Below are 10,607 nucleotides of genomic sequence, written 5' to 3' on the forward strand. Positions count from 1 at the left end.
AGTTTCGACTAATAAGATGCTTCCCTCAATTGTGCAGCCACCTACACTTGAACTTAAGCCGTTGCCTAGTCACTTGAAGTACGTTTTCTTGGGAGAGGATGAGATGTTGCCCGTCATCATTTCATCCTCACTCACGGCACAAGAGGAAAACAAATTGGTGAGGGTGCTAAAGGAGTACAAAACGATAATTGGATAGACATTGGCCGATATCAAGGGAATTAGCCCGACTACGTGCATGCATCGCACACTTCTGGAGGAGGGGTCTAAAACATCTCGAGAGGCTCAACGCCGACTCAACCCTCATATGATGGAAGTTGTGAAGAAAGAAGTCATCAAGCTTTTAGATTGTGGAGTTATCTATCCAATCTCGGATAGTAAGTGGGTTTCGCCCGTTCAATGTGTTCCGAAGAAATCCGGAGTGACGGTGGTAGCAAATGCCGAGAATGAACTTGTTCCTACGCGCATTCAAACTGGTTGGAGGGTGTGCATCGACTATAGGAAGCTAAACGCCACCACAAGGAAGGATCACTTCCCATTGCCATTCATTGACCAAATCCTTGAGAGGTTAGCGGGTTATGCTTTCTATTGTTTTCTTGATGGTTATTCTGGTTATAATCAAATTGTCATAGCACCCGAGGACCAAGAAAAAACCACTTTTACATGCCCTTTTGGTACATTTGCATATCATCGCATGCCTTTTGGTTTATGTAATGCACCTGCCACATTTCAAAGATGCATGATGAGCATATTTTCAGATTATGTAGAGAAAATAATTGAAGTTTTCATGGATGATTTTAGTGTCTTTGGTGATTCTTTTGATGGTTGCTTGCATAATCTAAGTTTGATCTTAAAACGTTGCGTTGAAACTAACCTTGTTCTTAATTGGGAAAAATGTCATTTCATGGTTAAACAAGGCATAGTTTTAGGTCATATAATCTCTGAAAAAGGTATTGAGGTTGATAAGTCGAAAATAGATCTTGTACGTCACTTACCCTCTCCGACTTTGGTTAGAGAGGTTCGTTCTTTTCTTGGCCATGCAGGTTTTTATCGTAGGTTTATCAAAGATTTCTCAAAGGTGGCACAACCTCTTTGCTGTCTCCTACAAAAAGAAGTGGCGTTCGAATTCACCAAGGAGTGCACGGCATCATTCAACCAACTCAAGAAGTTGTTGACCACGGCACCCATCATTGTTCTACCGGATTGGAGCCTACCCTTCGAGCTTATGTGTGATGCGTCCGACTACGCTTTAGGGGCTGTTTTGGGACAAAGGAAGGACAAGAGGCCACATGTCATCTACTATGCCTCCCGGACGTTGAATGATGCACAATTGAACTATTCCACTACGGAAAAAGAACTTCTTGCCGTTGTTTTTGCTTTAGATTGATAGGAGCATATTTATGCGACTTAGTTGGCTTGTTCTTAAGCATTTATGTTGTTTTTCTTTAGTTATTTTAGTGTTTAAAGTCATTTTCGTGCAATTTCAGGTTTAGAGACGAAGTATGCAAAGAAGTGCAAAATGGAGCATTTTAGAGCAAAATTGAGCTAGAATGGAGTGTATGCTAATGGAGCACAAGGAATGGACGAGTTTGAAGGTCAAATGAGCTTAAGAAATGAAGAAATGAAAGTGAAGAACAAAGAATTCAGATTTGGAAACCAAAGTTTCTAAAGTTGGAAGTTTCTATTCTTGGAGGTTTCCATTTTCGAGAGTTTCTATTCTTGGTTTTGGGCTTTTAGATGACCTAAACCCTAATTCCTTGTGGACCCTAACCCTAGCCGCACCTTAGGCCTTATTCCCACTAAAAATCTGATTGTTTTAACCTAATTTCTGGTGGATTTGGGCTTCTAGAAACCCTAATCTGATTACCCTAGGGTTTTGGATGCCTATATATACTCATTATAACCCCTAGATCAGATCATCACCTCTCATACATAACCATTCACGCCAGAAATTAAACCTTGATTTCTGCCGCACCTTTCCATCACCAAAGTCCCAAAATTCTGCCCAAAATCATCCCTAGCCGTACCCCCATCAACCCTAAACCTTTCCATACCATTCCCCATCCATTCTACACCACAAATAACCCCAAAAACCTGTTCTAAAGTCTCTGCCGCAGCAAGGAGGAAGGAGAATTCGTTGGATGCGCTTGCTGCCAAGTTGGAGCGTTCTAGGTGTTTTCTTTCTTTGGATTTTAATTTCTAAATTTATGTATCTTGGCTTTGCAAGTATGAGAAACTAAACCCCCCCTTGGCTAGGGGGGGATCCGAAACCATGTTTATGCTTGCTATATGATTTGATTACTTCTAATTGCGTTTCATAAGTTAGGAATTCAATTTACTTATCTACAAGAATTAAAACTGATTTGTGTATGTTGGTTGAGGGTCGACACTTAATTTGCATGCATGAATTTGATGCTAGGATATAAGGAAATTTCACCTAATCGTTATGGACTTATATTCATAAGTAGTAAAGGTTGATGATCTCAATCGCGTTAAGTAAATTCTTGGCATAAGTTTCATGCAATCATAATAACAAGTGCTTCGTCAATGCTTATGGTTTTCATAGAACTTAATGATTCTTGCTTGTATCTCTATTATGCAATCATGTAGGGGACTTGTGGGGAATGCTTTGGGTTGTCGTATGCAATCATCCAATTCAATAACGTTAGGAAAAATCTGAAGGTTAATTTAAGCGGACCTAATTAACTTGGGGCATTGAGAATTCATGGGTTATTGAAAAGCAATTGGAAATCGTTTTGAATACAAGTATAACATGTGTGGAGATGAACCCCTTAGCTAGCTTTCTATCCATTCAATTCAATCAAATTCGTTTTAAAATCTGTTTTGATTTACAAGTTTATGTTTTGTTTTCAATTTCGTAAAAACCAAATCCCCCTTTGTTTTCAAGTGTCAAATTAGTTAGAGAGTGTGTTAGTTTGTGTTTTTAAGTGTTTTGAGTCAAGTTAAAACCTATTTTCGTCAAAATCTTGTTTAGAGTTCAAAACTGCCCAGAAAGTGGTTTTAAGGCAGTTTTGAGTGTTTTTGTGTTATTTTGAGTCTTTTGGTTTGTTTTGGTGTTTTAAGTTATAGTTTTACATTCTTTGAGTCTAGTTTAGTGTTTTAAACTTTGTTTTTACGTTTTTGAGTCAGTTTTCAAGTGATTTAGCAATCCCTCCTAATCCCCGGCCTAGAACGATCCCTACTTACATACTTACTACAATTGATAAAAAGGGGGTTAATTTGAGTGCTAGTTAATATCATATCAAATTTTGGCGCCGTTGCCGGGGATTAGCAACATTGCTAATCCCTTGGATTGTTTATTTTAGTTTGTTTTAATTCGTTCCAGATTCTGAGTTTGTTTTGTTTCTTGTTTTAGGTACTAGTTTATGAGTCGGAGTTCTCATCCGATTCGTGAACACATCTTGGACTTTGACGACGATTTTGAGAGGACTTTGAGAAGGAATAGGAATCAACAAGATCAAATTCCTGAACCTGAGCGTGAGGAACATCCCCTTGAAGAAGTGGAAGTTATGGCACAAGACAATCGTACAATCAAGGAGCTTTCGGCTTCGGGATTGGACAATGCCGCACCCCTATGCATTCAATACCCAGCGGCTGCCCAAGGAAAGACCGAGGAATTCGAGTTGAAGTCAAGTTTGCTACACCACATTCCGAAGTACCATGGTTTGTCCATGGAGGATCCTAACAAGCATTTGAAAGAATTCGAGGTGGTGTGTTCAAGCATGACTCCAATCAACGTGGATGGGAGCATATTGAAGATGAAGGCCTTTCCCTTTTCTCTCTTGGAAAAGGCGAAAGATTGGTTGTACGAATTGGCTCCCGGAACTGTCACATCTTGGGAGAGCATGAAACGGGCCTTCTTGGAGAAGTTTTTTCCAACTTCTCGAGTCATCCTCCTACGAAAAAGGATAAGTGGAATTCAACAAGATGAAGGTGAGTCTTTTCCTACGTATTACGAACGTTTTAAATCTCTTGTTGCTTCATGTCCACAGCATCAAATGAAGGAGGAGCTTCTTTTACAATATTTCTACGAGGGACTTCTACCAATCGAACGGCAAATGTTAGATGCCTCAGCAGGAGGAGCATTGGTGGACAAGACCCCTACGGCTGCAAAAATGTTGATTGCTAATCGAGCGTTGAACGCTCAACAATACGAAGGTGTTGGACAAAGGAGCATGCCACAGCAACATCAAGTCAATGGGGTAAGTGCCATAATCGAACTTCAAAATCAAATGGCTAACCTTACTACGTTGCTTTCTCAGGTGGTGGAAGGTCCAAAAATCAAACCCGTAGCTTCTTGTGGCGTATGCTCCATGCAAAACCACAATACGGACAAGTGCCCACAATTGATCGAGAATGGAGGGTGGGAGACACTCAATGCTGTGGGATATGGCAACCAATACCAATCACGTGTTGATCCGTTTTCCAATACTTACAATCTCGGTTGGCGTGATCATTCGAATTTCAACTGGCGAGACCTCCAACGAGGCCAACAACAAAGCGGATTTAGGCAACAACCCCAGGGTTTCTATCAAAAGCCGTTGGCACCATCACAAGCCCAAGCACAACCTGCCCAAAACAATGCAGGTAATTCAAGTGATAATGATAAGATTTTTCAATTACTTACTACCTTGACGCAGGAAGTCCAAAATCAAGCCAAAGAGAGGCAAATCCAAGACAAGAGGGTGGACAACTTGGAGAAGCAAGTGGGACAAATTGCCGAGTTCATAGGGCAATTTCGTGAGCAAGGAAGGTTGCCTAGCTCAACGATGGTCAATCCAAAAGGTGGATTCGAATCTGCAAAGGCTATCACGCTAAGAAGTGGGAAAGAAGTAGGAATCGAGCCAAAACCATCCAAATCTGGCCCCGAGGAGGACCAAGCAAAGGCCACGGCAAGGATTGAGCAATCCTTGCCGCAACCACCCAAGCATTCCAATTCGGCCAACACAGGTAAGAAAGGTCCAATTCCATTTAATTCTAATGTTATTCCTCCGGATGTACCCTTCCCTAGCAGATTTTTGCAATCCAAGAACGAAGAGGAGGCAAAAGATGTTCTAGAGACATTTAGGAAAGTTCAAGTCAACATACCCCTTTTGGATGCAATCAAGCAAATCCCGAAGTATGCCAAGTTCTTAAAGAAGCTTTGTACAACAAGGAAACGTTTTCGGGAGAAAGAAGTGGTACATGTAAGTGAGAATGTCTCCGCCATGTTGCAACGCAAACTACCCCCCAAATGCAAAGATCCGGGTAGTTTTACAATTCCTTGTGTCCTTGGTAACACTCACTTTGATTCCGCTATGTTAGATTTAGGTGCATCTATAAATGTCATGCCATATTCAGTTTATGCATCTATGAATTTAGGCGAGTTGAAAAATGATGGCGTGATTATTCAATTGGCCGATCGATCTAATGCCTATCCAAAGGGAGTTTTGGAAGATGTTTTGGTGCAGGTAGACCACTTGATTTTCCCGGCAGATTTCTACGTGCTCGATATGGAGGATACAGGCCACTCTCCACCACCACCACTGTTGCTTGGCCGACCTTTCATGAAAACGGCTCAAACCAAGATTGACGTGGCCAAATGAGAAGTCACTATGGCATTTGGTGGCGACATGATTTGTTTTAAAGTTTCTGAATTTATTGAGACTCCTAATGTTGTTCGTTCTTGTTGTGCCATTAATGTAATTGCAAATATAGGGCAGGAATGTTCAACACTCATCAAGACGAAAGTACCTCGAACTACCATCGAGGAAGGAATTGGAGTGAACAACAAGGGGAGCACGGCCCCACCCCTAAAGTCACCAAATCTGGCCGAGTGCACTCCTTGTGCATCTGTCCAGAGTGCTACTATTTCTTTGCCGTACAAAGGTAAGCCACCTATTCCAATTTCGATTCCCATTTCAACTAATAGGTTGTTACCTTGTATGGTGCAGGTACCAAATCGAAGACAACGTGGTGGGAGAGTTCATGTTGATTTCGAGAAGCAAAACATGACAATAAGAAAGGATCATTATCCCATCCCATTCAAGGACCCAAAAGATGAAGTATTTCGTAGGTCAGATTGTGGAAACAACCCTCAATGCCGTGGGGTTCCATAAACCTTCGATGAAGCATCGTCCAGCTGGAAGACGTTAAAGCAAGCGCTACTTGGGAGGCAACCCATGCATTCAACAAAGGAGGACATAGAAAGCACTCCAATTTCAGATTTGCGTTCCTAAACTCTTCTCTTTGTTGTTAATTTCGTTTCTGCTATGTTAGGTTGTTTAGATGTTGTTTTGTTTGTTTGTTTGTTATTTGTGTGAATCTATGCTTGAAACATTGAGGACAATGTTTGATTTAAGTGTGGGGGGGTAACCAAAGTGTTTTGATGCAAATTCGTAGGGTTTTGTCACCCATAATTTCAAATGTTGTTTCTTGCTGTTTTTAAGCCTTTTTAAGCTGTTTTGGTGTGTTTTAATGTGTTTTGATATAAAAATCCAAAAATCCCATAAAAATTTGAAAAATTGTTTTAAAACCCCAAAAAGAGTTGTTTTTGTGTGTTTGTTTGTGTCTTAGGGTACCTTCCAACACAATGATGAGGATTCAGTTTTTAATTGCATGATTGTTAAAGCGATATAAACATGGATAAAAGTTTGATTTACTCTTTGGTTTATGCTTGGTTGTGGTTATAACTTATGAATTCACATGTAATCATAAAGAAAAAAGAAATTAGTTTTTGTAACATGCTTGAAGGAAGGAACTCAAACAAACGCTACAACCTTGTGAGACTTGAGCCTAAACGTTTATTTGGAGAGTTAAAATCTGTGCATTGTTGTTTTCTAAAGTCGTTGCATGATCTCATTATTCTTTGCTTGGTTATTACTTAGAAGGCGTTTCATCATTTAGTTCCAAATGCTAGAACTCATGCCAATTTCATTCAAAACATGTTATTGAATTACATAACACATATTCAAGATAAAGTTAGTAGTTACCACCATAGCCAAAAAGCCTTCATTCCATGCAGTCGTTTTTGTAGGTTTTAACCCCGTTGAGCCTTGTTTAGCCTATGTTTTCTTCGTTAACCCACATTATCCTCACCTAGCCTAGATTAGGACCATCCATACCTTCGTTCTTGAAGCATAGTAATGAATGACTCAAATGAATTCCTTTTGGTCATTGTTGGCAGAAAACAAGTGTGGGGGAAGTGAGTTTTGTTGTGGGTGTGCCAAAGTCTTGAATGAGGCACGAAAAAGAAAAGAAAAAGAAAAATTTAGTGGGAAATAAAAAGAAAAAAAAAAGAAAGAAAAAGTTGTGAAAAGAATGAAAAGGAGTTGAAAAGATGTGAAAAAGAGTTCTTAAGTGTTGTTTGTTGAAGGAAGGGTCCAAAACAATGAATTCGGCCCTAATTGTTGTTGAATCTTCCCTTTTGTGTTTAAAAGTTAATTTCTGCATGCTAATGGGAATTCTGAGTACGATTTCATTGTTTTGCTTACTATTGCTTAAAGAACGTTTGTTTTCCCTATCCTTTCGTTGTTAGCCAACTCCCCTAGCCCCGTTACAACCCTTGACTTTAATCTTGAGTGTTATGTGTTTCAATTTGTGGAGTTTAAAATTGGTATGAGCATATGGTGTCACTGGTTCTCGCATCTAAGTAGTAGCACTCCATTCATGAGATTATATCTAAACATGCTTATTAACTCCGAAAAGTGCTTTCTTTGTTATACATATATGTGAGCATTTGTTTTCATGTTTACAACAATCTTCTCACATATAACTAGTATAGGGTGTGTAGTCAGAATATCTGAGTGAAAATTGAGTGCATATCTAGTAAGGAATTGAGCACATTCTCTAAGGCATGTTACTACATTCAAAATCATGTTTTAATTGGTTAAATGTGAACTAGTACGTGGTGACTATGATTAAGTATGTGCTTAAGTGTGAAGATGACTAAAATCTGTGGGAGTGATGATTTTTAACATGTCATGTGCATTGGAAATCCCTGAGGCAAATGTTGGAAGGTTTAGATTGTGTTTTTGTTTTGTTTGGTTTCTTTGTTTTGCTCGAGGACTAGCAAAAGCTAAGTGTGGGGGAATTTGATAGGAGCATATTTATGCGACTTAGTTGGCTTGTTCTTAAGCATTTATGTTGTTTTTCTTTAGTTATTTTAGTGTTTAAAGTCATTTTCGTGCAATTTCAGGTTTAGAGACGAAGTATGCAAAGAAGTGCAAAATGGAGCATTTTAGAGCAAAATTGAGCTAGAATGGAGTGTATGCTAATGGAGCACAAGGAATGGACGAGTTTGAAGGTCAAATGAGCTTAAGAAATGAAGAAATGAAAGTGAAGAACAAAGAATTCAGATTTGGAAACCAAAGTTTCTAAAGTTGGAAGTTTCTATTCTTGGAGGTTTCCATTTTCGAGAGTTTCTATTCTTGGTTTTGGGCTTTTAGATGACCTAAACCCTAATTCCTTGTGGACCCTAACCCTAGCCGCACCTTAGGCCTTATTCCCACTAAAAATCTGATTGTTTTAACCTAATTTCTGGTGGATTTGGGCTTCTAGAAACCCTAATCTGATTACCCTAGGGTTTTGGATGCCTATATATACTCATTATAACCCCTAGATCAGATCATCACCTCTCATACATAACCATTCACGCCAGAAATTAAACCTTGATTTCTGCCGCACCTTTCCATCACCAAAGTCCCAAAATTCTGCCCAAAATCATCCCTAGCCGTACCCCCATCAACCCTAAACCTTTCCATACCATTCCCCATCCATTCTACACCACAAATAACCCCAAAAACCTGTTCTAAAGTCTATGCCACAGCAAGGAGGAAGGAGAATTCGTTGGATGCGCTTGCTGCCAAGTTGGAGCGTTCTAGGTGTTTTCTTTCTTTGGATTTTAATTTCTAAATTTATGTATCTTGGCTTTGCGAGTATGAGGAACTAAACCCCCCCTTGGCTAGGGGGGGATTCGAAACCATGTTTATGCTTGCTATATGATTTGATTACTTCTAATTGCGTTTCATAAGTTGGGAATTCAATTTACTTATCTACAAGAATTAAAACTGATTTGTGTATGTTGGTTGAGGGTCGACACTTAATTTGCATGCATGAATTTGATGCTAGGATATAAGGAAATTTCACCTAATCGTTATGGACTTATATTCATAAGTAGTAAAGGTTGATGATCTCAATCGCGTTAAGTAAATTCTTGGCATAAGTTTCTTGCAATCATAGTAACAAGTGCTTCGTCAATGCTTATGGTTTTCATAGAACTTAATGATTCTTGCTTGTATCTCTATTATGCAATCATGTAGGGGACTTGTGGGGAATGCTTTGGGTTGTCGTATGCAATCATCCAATTCAATAACGTTAGGAAAAATCTGAAGGTTAATTTAAGCGGACCTAATTAACTTGGGGCATTGAGAATTCATGGGTTATTGAAAAGCAATTGGAAATCGTTTTGAATACAAGTATAACATGTGTGGAGATGAACCCCTTAGCTAGCTTTCTATCCATTCAATTCAATCAAATTCGTTTTAAAATCTGTTTTGATTTACAAGTTTATGTTTTGTTTTCAATTTCGTAAAAACCAAATCCCCCTTTGTTTTCAAGTGTCAAATTAGTTAGAGAGTGTGTTAGTTTGTGTTTTTAAGTGTTTTGAGTCAAGTTAAAACCTATTTTCGTCAAAATCTTGTTTAGAGTTCAAAACTGCCCAGAAAGTGGTTTTAAGGCAGTTTTGAGTGTTTTTGTGTTATTTTGAGTCTTTTGGTTTGTTTTGGTGTTTTAAGTTATAGTTTTACATTCTTTGAGTCTAGTTTAGTGTTTTAAACTTTGTTTTTACGTTTTTGAGTCAGTTTTCAAGTGATTTAGCAATCCCTCCTAATCCCCGGCCTAGAACGATCCCTACTTACATACTTACTACAATTGATAAAAAGGGGGTTAATTTGAGTGCTAGTTAATATCATATCATAGATAAGTTTAGATCATATCTAATTGGTACTAAAGTAATTGTTTTCACTGACTATGCAGCGTTAAAGTATTTGCTCACCAAAAAGAAGGCCAAGCCCCGGCTAATTCCTTGGATGTTGCTACTATAAGAGTTCGACATAAAGATTCGTGACAAGAAGGGAAGTGAGAACGTGGTGGCTGACCACCTAAGCCGAATGGTACATAATGAGGAGTCCCTACCTATTGCCGAGACATTCCCCGATGAACAATTGCTGTCCATTAAGGTAAGTGAGCCTTGGTATGCCGACTTGGTGAATTTTTTGGTGTCAAAACACGTTCTAAACACCCTAAACAAAAACCAACGTGATAAATTGAAAAAGGATGCTAAATTTTATGTTTGGGATGATCCATACTTGTGGAAATTTTGTTCGGATCAGATTGTACGTAAGTGTGTGCATGATATGGAGTTTAATTCAATTTTAACTTTCTGTCACACTTATGCATGTGGGGGACACTTTGGGACACAACGCACTGCCCTTAAGGTTCTAGAATGTGGTTTTTATTGGCCAACTCTATTTAAAGATGCTAGAACCTTTTGCATGTCTTGTGATCGTTGCCAATGAATGGGTAATATAGGAGCCACGGATCAAATGCAG

The 10,607-nt window shown here is 39.0% G+C and overlaps 1 long non-coding RNA gene across 1 annotated transcript; it reads left to right on the forward strand.

The window, feature by feature from the left end:
* Positions 1-1,480: 1,480 nt before the first annotated feature.
* Positions 1,481-9,015, forward strand: LOC126633406 (uncharacterized). Its single transcript, XR_007627053.1, has 2 exons — positions 1,481-2,169; positions 8,880-9,015. It is a non-coding gene; the product is annotated as an uncharacterized LOC126633406 (long non-coding RNA).
* Positions 9,016-10,607: the final 1,592 nt, after the last annotated feature.

Source organism: Malus sylvestris, chromosome 8 (assembly GCF_916048215.2).
Source record: "Malus sylvestris chromosome 8, drMalSylv7.2, whole genome shotgun sequence".
NCBI classification, from domain to species: domain Eukaryota; kingdom Viridiplantae; phylum Streptophyta; class Magnoliopsida; order Rosales; family Rosaceae; genus Malus; species Malus sylvestris.